This window comes from Psammomys obesus, unplaced genomic scaffold (assembly GCF_907164565.1).
Source record: "Psammomys obesus unplaced genomic scaffold, mPsaObe1.curated_primary_1811, whole genome shotgun sequence".
In the NCBI taxonomy this organism is placed as follows: Eukaryota; Metazoa; Chordata; class Mammalia; order Rodentia; family Muridae; genus Psammomys; species Psammomys obesus.
The window spans coordinates 19,641,793-19,655,032 of NW_026596109.1; the positions used below are offsets into that span (position 1 = coordinate 19,641,793).

Consider the following 13,240-nt stretch of genomic DNA (forward strand, 5'->3'; position numbering starts at 1 on the left):
AACATGTGGGTGCTGTGTAGAAAATATGTCTGAGCCATACTAATTTTAAGTACATGATCCCGGGGAAGTCAAGCATCTGGAAAAAAAAGAATAATTATATATAAGAATCACGTTTTTAGAACTGTGTTCTAAACCTATGGAGTAGTATGCTTTCAAAAATTATAACTATGCTTGCCTGGCCTTTTTCACTTAGCATAATATTCTGGTTCACCCATGCTCTTGCAATGACACAATTTCATTTGTTTTATGACCCAGTAGTATTCCACTGTGTCTGTGTCCCACATTGTCCCTGTCTTTATTCTGGGAGTTCCTTTGGTAGATTCCTTAATTATTGTGTACTGCTGCAAATACGTGACATAAATGTGTCCTCCACATACTGATTTGGTTATCATGAATCAGTAACCAGCAGTGGGATTAATGGGTCCTATGGTAATTCTATTTTTAATTTTTCGAGGCCTCACTACCACATTATATTATGTATGATAAAAATCAGGATGGCTCAGTCAGTAAAGGGCATGTCATGAAAGCATGAATACCAGAGTTCAGGTCTCTAGCACCCTTGGACAAGTTGTGGGAGCATGCGTCTGTATCCATCACTGGGGGTGCAAGACTAACTTATCCCCTGAACTCATTGGTCATCTAGTCTAGCTAATCCCTGGGCTCTAGGTTATCAGAGTGGAGAACAACTGAGCAAGACCTGACAAAATCCTGAGGCTTCCTCACTAATGCAGGTGAATACGTGAACCCCTCTCTAACATACACAGTTGTAAGTATCATTATTATGAGTAAGTCTATGGAAATTAATGTGACACTCTGTCATTTTCCAAGCATCGTCACCTGTGCTGGGCAGACAGTTTCGCTATATCCCTGGATACTCCACCTGTGGAATTGTGTATTGCAGAATTCTGTTATTCATGGAATTCTGGTGACCTGACATGGCTTTGAAGAAACTGTTTCCCCTACTGGGGATGACTATTGTGACTGACTTAGTGTGCAATCTCAGAAGCTGGCCGAAGAATAAGTTGCCCACACTGAATGACTGATTTATCACTTATGTTGCCTGATGTTTTGTACAAAAGTCAAGATGTTGTGCAGACCAGGAAGCTCTTTAAAATCCTCTGTTAGGCAAAAACATCATAGTACCTTTAGTTAGAACTCCCACCAGCATCATTGACTCACCAGCCTGCCGAAAGAGTTGGAACCTTGAGAAGTTATGACAATTAAAAATCTATTAATTGCTAAGGATGGTGAGATTTAGAGGATGATCACTCCTGTGGTTATGAAAATACTCTGAGGAGCCTTAACTTCAAAGAAAAGCAAAATCCTTTGGACCTATTATTGAAAATAATTAAAAGAAAAGACTAACATCATTCTGCATAATAAAAATGGCCATAAAATTAGACTTTTACAGTGATAGCTAATGAAATTGGGTGCCTACACTTTTGCTTCAGTTTCTAAGGAACAAAGGACTGGTGGAGAGTTGCCTGGGAAAAAGAAGGCCAAGAGACTTGAAGTTTAAGGAGATAATGGTTTTCACTTTTAGACTTCTCTTACTTTCTGTAATGGTGTGGTATCTTCTACTTCATTCAAAGGCTAAAGTTTAAACTTTTCTGCATGCAATCACTTCACGTGGTTGGTCTTTGGGAGGAAGCAAAAGAGACAGAGGAAAAGGTTGATACATGCGTGAAGTGGTCCAGGAAAGGGAGGCTGATGAAGCTGTGCACAGGAAAAACTCAGTGGATGAGAACAGAAAAGTAGGACTTCCCTTCCCAAATGTATTATTTGGGGATTAAGCTACTTTTCCAATTGTGACATTGGGCTAAGTCATTTCCTCAGGAAATTTAAATGGAAATTTGGTTTCAGATGATGGAAAGATTTGGGACAGTCGGGATATTTGGAGGTTATCAATCAAAGTCCTTTTAAATAAATTTGAATCTAAGATCGCAGAGAAGATGGTCTATTACTTTCATCGATATTAATTATAGAGATATGAACAAAAGCAATTAACACTGATCAAATCAACACTTGTTTTCAATTGTTGTACACACTGTTAGAAACTTTATAAGACAATTTTATCTCCAGAATTCACTTAACTTTGCTAACCACCCTATCATAGGAATTTGTTAATATTTTCTTTTCTTTTCTTTTCTTTTCTTTTCTTTTCTTTTCTTTTCTTTTCTTTGTCCTTATTTTTTATCTCCCCCCCAATTTAGGTACCAATAATCCAATCCTTCACAAAGTTATATTTCATTGTGTGTAGGCAATGCCTCGGATATTTGTTCAAGGTTAAGTACTTGATTGACAGAATTGGTTAAAAATCCGACATGGGGTGAAATGTTGGTTTTGCTACAATTTATGAAGTGTGGTATTCAACATTAATATAGGAAATGTAGAGGGGACATTTGCTGAGCCAAATGCACAGATCTCTGGTATCTTGGACACACAGAACAATATGTAAAGTAATAGCAAAAACAAACAGCTTAGGAAAAGCAGAGCAAAGTATCCTTGTAATTCCTGAAAAGGATTTACAACCTATATAAACATGAGTCATAAACCCATGGGCAAATAGATCTAGCTCTTTCAGGGAGATGCTTCGTTTAGATATGGGAACTAAAAACCCAAGGAAAGAGAGAGGCTCAACAACACACAGAAAGGACTGGAATTACCCAGAACGTGTGATGCTGTGAACGACTGTCCTGACATTTCAGTTACAGACTTTTGATTTTTAATTTCCTTAGCACCTGCATTCCCTCTCTAAGACAAGGCATGGCAGTAATCCTCTTGGAATATTTTGGGTTGTGTATTCTCACAGAATACATTCTCTTTCAAACGTTGCTCTGTTAACTTTGTACTTTATGCCCACTAAAAAGGGTCCAGTTGTGTCTGGCAGCCAGAAGCAAAGACATCTCCTCAAGCTGCATGCCCACTGATGTCGTTCGCTCTCTCAGTGAGCAAACACATTCACTGAGTCCAGTTCACATGTGAAGCGTGATACTTCTCAGTGTAAACTTGGGACAATACAGCACTTGCCCTCAGACATCCGAGCATTTCTTGTCTTGAACTCAAGTCCAGAATATGGAAGGAAATAGCCAGGCATGATAGTTCATAGCTGTAATGCTAGGTGCTCGGAAGACTCAGACAGGAGGACTACAGGCTTAAGGCAAGCCTGAGCTACGGTGACATACTCTCAGTAGGACAAACATTATAGGACAGAACAAAAGTAAGGAAAAGGAGCTTAGGACATTACTGTGTACCCAGCAGCCCATATAATAAACATGTCTAATGAGCAACAGAAACACAGACAAGATGCAAGTAAGTGACTAAGGAAGACACACACACACACACACACACACACACATATCTCCAATTTGTGACTATGTATCAGATCATACTGTTTTCTATATGGAACTTAGGTATAAATGGGTATATTCTATACATGTCCTCTGCAACTGGACTTCTCTTCTTTTAGCAATACACATTGAGTATTATTTGATACTGATAACAGTTACTTATAAACACTTGCGTTATAAAAAAAAAAATCCTATGCTAAACAGCCTCTGTGGTAAATATTCCTTTCTGTTTTTGTCCTCTGCTAGATATTTGACAACTTAATAGGTCACTCTTCACACATTCATTTTGAACATTTAATGCAATTGTGTAAGGACTTTATATTTTTTGTTTTACATTAGGTAGAATACCTATGCACACGAATGTATGCATATGTATGAATGTGTGTATACATAAAATATACTTTTAGTACTTAATAACATAGAAAATTTTGAAATCAACTGGATTTAGATAATAGTAATTGAATCTTGGCATGGACTTTTCGGTAGGTAGTTATTTCTCTTTTTTATAAACTGCTTTGGAACAGTAGATTTGTTTTGAATTCTTGTGTGCTGAGTGTCTTTTGTGTGTGTATTCACTAAGTGGTTTCCCAATGCTTAGTAGTCCACATTTCACCAACACTGTGCATGGTGCAAGGAGACATTCTCTCAATCTACACAGTAATTTTGTGAATGCTGGCATGAGCTTTCAGGGTCTGCTTTGGGTTGTCAGTCATGGATTGGCACGTCATCCTGGATGCAAATTCTCTACAACCTGAATTTAGAGTAATATGCGCACAAGGCCTTATTCTTCACCTCTGTTCTGCCTGCAGAAACCACTCATGTTATCCTATGGCGTGGTACTGCTTTAGAAAACAAATCTATCTTTTCATTCACTCAACTTTTGCACAAGACCACCCTTTCATTTGTGTTCCTCTTCTATCCGGACACCTCTTTTTTCTTCTAAGTTTATCCGTGTTCTTTATGTTCTTGTTCTCCTCTAGTTTCCCTAAAGCTTTCACCTACCTGATCCTGTCCATTCCTTTATTCATTATATTTTACTCATTTCTGTCTCTTTGCACTTTTGTGCAATGTCTTGTGTTGGGTGGTGTTCTCAAAGAATGTGTTAGTTCTTCATGCTGCATAGCAATAACTCCTGATCCTCAATTAGAATTTTCTTATAAACATCTATTTTTAAATAAAATTGAGTTAAATGACCAATGAAATAGAGGTCATATTTTGCGTTCATGCAAATTATGTACTTGTAAGGAATGAAGCGGAGGATGTATTAAGAGAAAATAAGTTTGTTTTCAATCAAAATTACGAGGCGCATGTGAACTTCTATATCAAAACAAGAAAATCACAGTGTTGTTTTGAGATGACGATGCTACAACTGGACAAATGCCAATGGGAGCACTACTAGTCATTAGGCTGGCCATGGCCATTGGGTGGTTCATCAGGTTGGTCATCAGGCTGGACAGATACAGGCTTTCCTTGGTTTGTTTCATATGCTTTTATTCTGAGGCTGTGAATGTGGGTGAGAGAAGAAATGATCATTTTTCTATGCAAAATAGTCTCCAAAGAAAATCTGACCAGTAAAAGCAAGACTGAAAGCTTTCAAGATCCTCCTTTTCATTACAGCAACCACAGGTGTGAAAAGGTCTAATTTTTTATATGAGGCAAGTTGACACACATACACACACACACACACACACACACACACACACACACACAAATTCTCTGTTAGTGTCTGTGTAGGACTAAGTATTTTCACTAGTTATCTCTAAGGGCGATGACCTTCACTAGCTGCTCTACACTTGTATATCTTAGTTTTCAATTTTTAAATTTTTCCTAATTAAATGTGAACCCATTTATGGCTCATTCCCTTGCCACCTCCCAGGCAAGCTCCACTCTTTCTCATGGTCACTTGTACTCATCACCTCACCCCTACCTCATACTCAGGAACTTAGTGTGAATGACTAGTTATTTAGGGTACTCTTCAGCTCACTTTATGTCTGGTCCAGGTGGGCTCCATGCACAGCTATACCTTCACCCAAAAATTCTTATCTATCACATTTTGAATCTGCGCAAAGCATGGCCAAGCTCATTCTCCTCCTTTTGAATTAGGACTCTTTAAAAATTATTTATAAATACCTAGAACATATATCTAGGCTCTTTAATGGCTAGTTCACAACTTAAATTAACCCATTTATGCTAAGCTACATTCTGCCATATGGGTGGTTACCTGAGCTCAGGTACTATGCATCCATCTTCCTTACCTCTTGCCATCTTAATTTCCCATGCCTCGCACTATCTCAGAATCCTTTCTGCCTCATGGATGTCCCACCTCCTATTTCTTGCCTCAGATATAGGCCATAGGTTTTTCTTATTGATGGGTGCTACATTACATTCACAGAATACACAAGATGTTCCTTCTATAATTCCCATTTTTAAGTCCAATAAAAGGCTCTTTTGCTTTTAATAATAAAGTAATACAATTAATAATTATAAACAGTTCTGAAAACTACTGGGTAAGATTTACATTCACAATGTCCAGTTCATATGCATTTGGAGACTTATGAGAAAGCATTCTATTATATTAGCCTATCTTGATGAGTTCAGAGTTCTGCACCTAAATCATTTTCTTTCCTTATTTGTATTACCAATCTAGAAACCTCTTCTTAGTCCTAAAACATCTTAAATCTTAAACAACTTAAGTTTAATTGTAAGACTATAACTATTTAGTCTTCAACCCCTTCAGAGAATTGAGAAAGAAATGAATATTACCCAAGTATGTAGGAAGTACAGAGCAAGGACCTTCCAAAATTAAAGAACTGTCAGACATCAGCTGCCTGGACAGTCACCCAAATGTTGGATGACTGTTTTGTATAATGTTGGAGCATCAGCCTTCAACCTCTGGCCCAGTATATCTGACAGATATATTTCTGAATCAGAAACTATGAAGGACTTGCTTGCCCTGTCTTGGCAGAGCATGGCAGTCAACATCACGTACATTCATGTTTTGCCTATTTCAAATAGAATTTTGTCTGTAGTTGGTAGGGCATTCTTCTTCTGGTGGCTAGTTTGCCACATTTAAATCCATCTTTTGATGTAGGTTTCCTTATGTTCCTCCTCCTCTTTAAGGTATAATGGGATGCTGCCTTTCTCATTGCCAGAAAAACCTCGAAATAATAATAATTAAAAAATCTTTAACTGCCATATTCTGTAGGTCTCTGAGGTTTCTTTAAACATCATCTTTCTATCTATAGTAAATACAAACAAACATTGTTTGTTTCTGGCTATTCACTATCTGTTTAACCTAGGATTCATATTTCTGTGATAAACCAGACTAGTATCTGACAAGACTATGAGTTTGGGTATTTAACTTGAACTACTTAACCCTCCTAAACAATTGTAATAGCAGAACTGGAAGAAGGAAATTTTCACTGGTCTATTTTAATGTGAACATTCTTCATCCACAGAGTGCCATTCAGTCTTGGTAGGTAGTTAATCTATTAAACCAGGGCTGTAAAAGCTAGCAGTGGTAGAGAATAAGAGGTTCACTGGGCATATCATACAGAAAATTCATCTCAGAAAGGACAGATATATGTATACCCTGTTTGTTTCAGTGTTTGCATTTCAGAATGCCAAAGGCAGCCTAATGGCAGATCAGATGATGAAGCAAGCCTATTCACCAACTTAAATCTGATTTGTCTTAATACAAAATTTTACCAAGGAAAGCACCGAGGGGCCTCTGTGTTACTGCTGTTGCTGGTGTTATTTAACCCATCTATTCTTTCTAATAAAAAAGCTAAAGAAATAAAAAAACTATTGATCTTTATTTATTGACTTCCTTGTGAGTATAGTTAAAGTTGACACAGATCAATCACAATAAAGTTAAATGGATGGTATAGTATAACACAACCTGGGATTGGAAATGGGATCTTAATTATGGGAATGCTCCTATGTTCTTATACGCAGATTTGGCAGGAATAGGGCTTTCCAATGTCTCTGATAGTAGAGGTGGCAGAGTTTTTATCATCTCCACATATTGTCCAGGAGTTTCTATTTGAAGAGCAGCATTTCCTTTGAAGAGCAGGAAAAGCAGAAGTAACAGAAGTAGAACAGCCATTTTGGAAATTTCTTGGTACATCTGTCTTTCCCTGTGTTCCTCTTTAGAGATTCTAAATGAAATTAATTTTACAGCTGACAGTGTAAAGTTTGATGGATGAGAGATAGCAAGTCGTGATGAGGCAGCTTCCGTCCAGAGTGTAATGTCAGAGTTGCCATGGAAGGCACCACCATGGTTTCTGTCCTGTCTAGCTTGAACAGTAGGCCACAGACATGTTCTTTTTCCTCTGCCTCTTATACCCACAACTTTTCTCTGTCTCTGAACACAGAGAAAAAAATTTCCAAATGTTACAAGAGGGAGAATTTTTTTTTTTATCTCTTAGTTTTTGTCTTTTCTTTTGCAGTTGCCTTCGATCAAACTGCTCAGTTACTGACATTGCCTGGCTAGTAATGTTTGCTTCTGTCCCTTAGGCAAATAAAGATCGTTTTAAAAAAGTGCCCATTAGCAGGACAAATAGGCATCCTCCTTGTCTTTCTGACAGTGGGATTTATATTTACCCTCAGTCATATTCAAATTCACTCTTGATTCCTGTGTATCAAGTTTTGCCCAAATTAAGCATGTACTTGAGAGCAATATCTGCCGACCTTCTAAGGACCTACGCGAGGAATAAATTTCCCTTCTTCAGTTTATATTCAGGAGAAGCCTCAACAAGCACATTGGCCCTCTTACAACTGTTTGCTCCTATGGCTACTACAATCCTCAGGCTACTGACCTTGGCAGGTTTCTGGATACAGTGGAATTGAGTATTCACAAATCTTAAAGGCAAGTATTATGTTCCTATTGTTTTGGTGCATAAAATATTTTATTCACAAATAACACATGTCAAAGTTAACAATGCTAACTGGATTGGTGAAGATGTATGGTCCTTCTTGTATTGTACTTCTGTGAGCTTTAAAATAGTAACAAAATATTTTGCTGGGGTTTAGAAATACGATTTTAGCACACATGTGTTCTTCTTCATTTCCTCCACAAAAAAAGCAGAACTGATAGAAACCATTCATGCCCTTATGTAAAGGTGAAAAAAATGGGACCACTTCTCGAGGAATAAATGTTTCTTTGATTTCCTTTTCTCTTCCAATTGGTTGCCATTAATTTTAAACTTTCTTGGCATTTCCTAGGCAATAAGAAGAGGGAAGCGAGGGGCCTCTGGAGGGGGACTCTAGCCTGTTCTGTAATGTGCTCACAACTAGCTGTCCATTTTGAAACACAGCTTGTCTGCATAAAGAGATCACTTCTATCCTTTGCATTCAAAGACAATTGACAATTGGTCCAAACGCAGGAAATAAGGGTCACAGCAATTTCCATAAGGGGCATAGTTAATGCGATTCTGGCCATTCCTAATGCTGCATGAAAATACCAAGTTTTGTACAAAAATCAGCTCTGAGTGCATACCTCTATCCATCAGTAAATAGAACTTCCAGTGTCCTTGGAGAGACCCAGAAATCAAAGATGGCTAACTCATTTTTGGAGGGTGGTGTCTCTAAGCATCTCTCTGTGTGCCACTTACAAGGTCTACTGTGATGCTCACAGCACACTTCCCAAGTCAGGATTCAGACTGAGAAGAATGGAGAAAATGGTTCCTTGCAAATAGCATGTTCTAAATAAGTTATTTTGTAAAAATCTATTTAATGTATTTATTTGGCGAGCAGCAATATTTAGAGGATTTTAAGATTCTCTATTTGAGGATTCATGTAGAAATAACAGGACTTCAAGAAACTCTTATTGGCTTTTTGTTTAATTATTTTTCTTGATTAGATATACATGTGGCAGTATTTGCTGTGCATTCATCACGTGTTGATGAATAGTGTATTAATTAGAAGTAGGTTCAGCTGCTAGTAACAGATGAAAAAAGATGTGACAGTGGCTTAGGATGAAAAACACATACTTATTTCTATGTGACATGACAATCTGGAGGAACAAAGTCCAGGGACACGACAGTTCAATGTCCCCAAAGTCTCTCCAGTTTATTAATTTAACATTCCTAGACCACAGCCTGCAACCTCACACACTGAAAGGAAGGACTCTCTCTCTCTCCCTTCCCCTTTCTCTCCCTTTCCCCTTTCTCTCTCTCCTCTCCCTCTCTCACATTTTCACACTCTCCTTTCCCTTCCTCCCTTGCCTTCCCTTCTCCCCCAACCTGTTCCTGCACTGCTAGGAGACTAGTCCATACCATATAATCCTGTTTAAAGATTACATTAATATCAGAAAACAGGCCAACATAAATTGGGGTTCTACAAGCATTCTCTTTCATATTCCCCATCTCTGATCAAGATGTAACCCCACCAAGGGGCTGAAGGATTAACCACCCATTCTTTATTCACAAAGCACTTTGTGAAGCAGTATAAAAATTTCCTCTTTCTCTTGATAGCTTTGCTTTAAAATATAAAAATGGTTAACGAGATCAGCACCCCTCTTACGTGACAGCTGATCAAACAATACCCATACTGCCATGGAATTCGCTTCATGCGATGTGTAGTCATTATTCTGCTGTTCTGTCTCAGTGTAGATCTAGGATTCTTGAAAAGACATCACGAGTGAAATCGTGAATCTGAAGAGTGTAGAAACTGGTTTCACTGGGTTGTTCCACAGCTCATCTTCTGTGATTGTTTATGGTAGGGCGTGGCTAAGGTCGTGTTGCTTTAATGTAAACCGAAGAAGGTCCACATTTTTACATCATTTCATTAACAATAACTCATGATTTTTCAAGAATTATATCAACATTTCTTTCTTTCTTCCCTGTGTTGTCTCCCTCCTCTCCACTTATTTACCAATACTTTAGGGTCATGTCTTCTCCACGATTATTGCATAATTCTTGCTCTGCTGTTGGTGACCTGGAGAATGGTCTCTCTTTTTGTGACAATTCTTGCTTATGAGAATCAGCCTGGCAAGAGCGTGTCAGAGTGGCAGCACCATGGACAGCGCCACTCCCACTGTCCCACTGAAGCTTTGCATATGTCTGCTATGGCAGCCCTGGAGACGCAGAGATTCAAGTGACAACATTTGGTAGGAAAGAAAGCTAAAGAAAAATTACAGGAGACACCTATATGATGCCCCACCGCCTTGGCATCCTTCACTTCCACCTCACCCTACCAAAAGACAGAAATTTTACTCCTCAACAATATTACAACTTTTAATTAATTTTCAGTTTCTATCTCATTACCAGACTGCGGGAAGTATGATCTATTCAAGATAATTTCTTCTAATTTTTTCAGACTAAATTTCTCTAATATTTGGAATTTTTTTATTTCAAGTCAATGAACAAGGCATAATTCAAATGATTTGATAGATTGCCAGGATTAATTAAGAAGAATGCCTAGACTCCTGAGTCATGGGTCCTGTTTGTAGTTGCACAACTCAAATGCAACTTGTTCTAATGGTTCTGATTCATTTCTTCTCCTTCACACTTGTTTTTCTGTAGTGACACTAGAGTTTAAGTCTTTATTTTGTAGATAATTAATTGAAATCTAAGAAAATTGTATAATGAGCTTAGTCAAGTAGAAGGTTGGGCATGTGGAAGGTGGCGGACTCGGGCATGAATCGCTTACTTTTTGACCACAGACTCACCTCTCTTCTGATCTATTCTAACATATCACTTCTAGTAAAACTCAAGATGGCTAAAAAGTATATAGTTTATGGTCAGACTGGAAAGTATCTAATTTAACAACTTCTCAGACAGACTTCTGCCACACATCAAGGTTTTTCACTCTGTTTCCTAATCTTCATTTTTGCTCATATGTCTTTGATAGAAGAATTTTTGAGCATCATGTACTATTCTACTCTGAATTTTGTCAGCCTTGGCTCCATGTGACTGTGTATGTTTACCTCTGCTCTAAACTGATCTGATCTTAAAGGGATCTGTACATTCTCTACATTGGAAAATTTCCAAACAAAAGACTGACAAAATTCTAGGGTAGGTCTGGCTTCAAACATAATATTCAAAACATCAGAACAGCACAACTGCACTCTCCTTTCTCTTTCCTTCTTTTTCACATTTAATGAAGTATCCTGGGTGCAGGGCTTGTTTTCTTATTTTCTAAAAAAAGAATATTATTTATTCATTTTAGATAATGTGTGTGTGGTTTTTTGGGGGGTGCCCATGAGTTCAGGTGCACACAGATACCAGAAGAATTGGTTTACTCTGGAGCTGAAGTTGCAGGCAGCTGTGAAATGTCTAACAGGGGTGGCAGGGAACCAAACTCAAGTCTTCTGTAAGAGCAGCAAGTACTCTTAACCACAGAGCCAGCTATCTAGCTACTGTTTTGGGGGGGAGATTTTTTGTTGTTGTTTATTTGTTTGTTTGATCATTGTTGTTTTTCATCAAGGGTCATAGCTAACCATTTCCGCTGAGGCTTCTGAAGACTGCTGAGTAGTCTTGTGAGAGTTTTACCTCACACAAGGGAGAAATTAGTTGATAACATTCACCTTGTTCAGATTTATTGCTTTAGCATATTTCATGCTAAAAATATTTTTTCTACCATCTGCCAAGATTAGCACTCTAGTGGTATAATAAATTTACTCACCCTGTTTCTTTGATGTAGTTTGGAACCAACTTTATGCTTTATTCAGCCTAATTGAAAAGACGATAAGATAAATGATGCACTTTGAATTCCCCCTCAGATGTACCATTGTTCATTACTTCATCAGAGAATAAACACATCTGACTGGAATCTTGGTGTTTCCCTAAAATAAAAGTTCCCGTGGCAAAAATTCAGAACTGACTCTTGTTTCCATCCGACAGCCTTTTGTAAATATTATGTGTGTGTGTGTGTGTGTGTGTGTGTGTATTTAATAGTGCTGTGACCTCAAATAAAATGTTGCTCTGCATTAGAAGTGATAATATAGGACTTAATATTTATTTACTTCTGAGGGTCAAACCAAAGGCTATATTTTGATTTTGCTACAGTCTTCTTTGCTGTAAAATTTTGATTTTTATCTCTTCTGTCATCCTCTACTTGATTTAAGTTGGTTCTTTTTTCTTTTCCACCATGTTTAATGAAAATCTATTATGTGTTAGATGGCTGAAAAGGGGCCCCGTATAACTCCCTCTATCTTTGATTCTGGACTTGACCATGGGACTTGTGCTTTTTTTTTTCCTGAGAATTCAACACTAATTGTGACATAAGCAGAGGCTTTTGAAGTCTTTTTGCAAATTGGGACTTGGCACAAAGCCAAGATCTTGTGCTAAGAAGCAGGGGCTACAAGCACGAATAGAACAAGGACACCAATAAACATGCCAAACCAGACAAGAAAAGCCCCACTAGGCTTCAAGTCTTCACAAAGAACCACATCCAACTGAGCAAAGCTGGGAGCAGAAGAGCTGACCCTCCCCGGGGAACAGCACACCACTTTGTTGTTCAGTACGGAAAGGTCAGCCCTAAAAATATCTGCACATCTAACATTGTGTGTGTTCATCAGGTTATAGTGAGGAGTGTATGTAGGTGTAGATACGTATGTATGTACAAACGTGTACATACATGCAGATGCATGCAATAACAATTCATGAAAAAAGAGCATTTGATGGTGGGATGTCTAGGAGGGTTTGGAAGGAAGAAAGAGAAAAGGTGTAAATACTGGAATTAAAATACAATTAAAAAGTAAACAAAATGGAATATGGTCATGCCTGCTGCTGACAAATGTCTCAGTTGACAACAGCTTCTGTGTAGGTGAAAGCTGTCATCGTTGATCACAAATTTCCTTGACATACCTGGTGACTCTAAGTGACTGAGACCCATAGTAAACCTCGGTGAATTCAATAGTTAACTTAAATTGTGATTATTTACCT

The 13,240-nt window shown here is 38.0% G+C and overlaps 1 long non-coding RNA gene across 1 annotated transcript in view; it reads left to right on the forward strand.

Moving 5' to 3' along the window:
- The window catches only part of LOC129692543 (uncharacterized), a 409,149-nt gene that overhangs the window by 362,487 nt on the left and 33,422 nt on the right, over positions 1-13,240 (forward strand). The gene's annotated exons all lie outside the window — the stretch shown is intronic.